This window comes from Centruroides sculpturatus, unplaced genomic scaffold, assembly GCF_000671375.1.
Source record: "Centruroides sculpturatus isolate CEXI.00-Female unplaced genomic scaffold, Cexi_2.0 scaffold80, whole genome shotgun sequence".
NCBI lineage: Eukaryota > Metazoa > Arthropoda > Arachnida > Scorpiones > Buthidae > Centruroides > Centruroides sculpturatus.
The window spans coordinates 1,058,194-1,058,500 of record NW_019384552.1 but is presented as its reverse complement, the minus strand read 5'-3'; positions in this window follow the sequence as shown (position 1 = coordinate 1,058,500).

Genomic DNA, 307 nt, shown 5'->3' with positions numbered 1-307 from the left:
ACCAACTAGAGAGTTAAAAAACTATCACAAAAATCCCCATAAGAGTGTTCACCCCCTGGTACTGTTAGTGGGCCGTTTGGTTGGCGACACACTGCACTACTGCGCTCTATGTAGCAATGCAACACTGATCGTGATGGCGTACACAAAACTAACTTGTTCAATATATTATTAAATTTTTTTTTTAAACTTTGCGTCAACTTTACAAAATAAAGGACAAAATGCCTATTTTAGAAAATAAATAAAGTTAAAGGACAGAGCAGTGAAATAAAGGACTGTCCTCTTAAATAAAGGACGTATGGTCACTGTA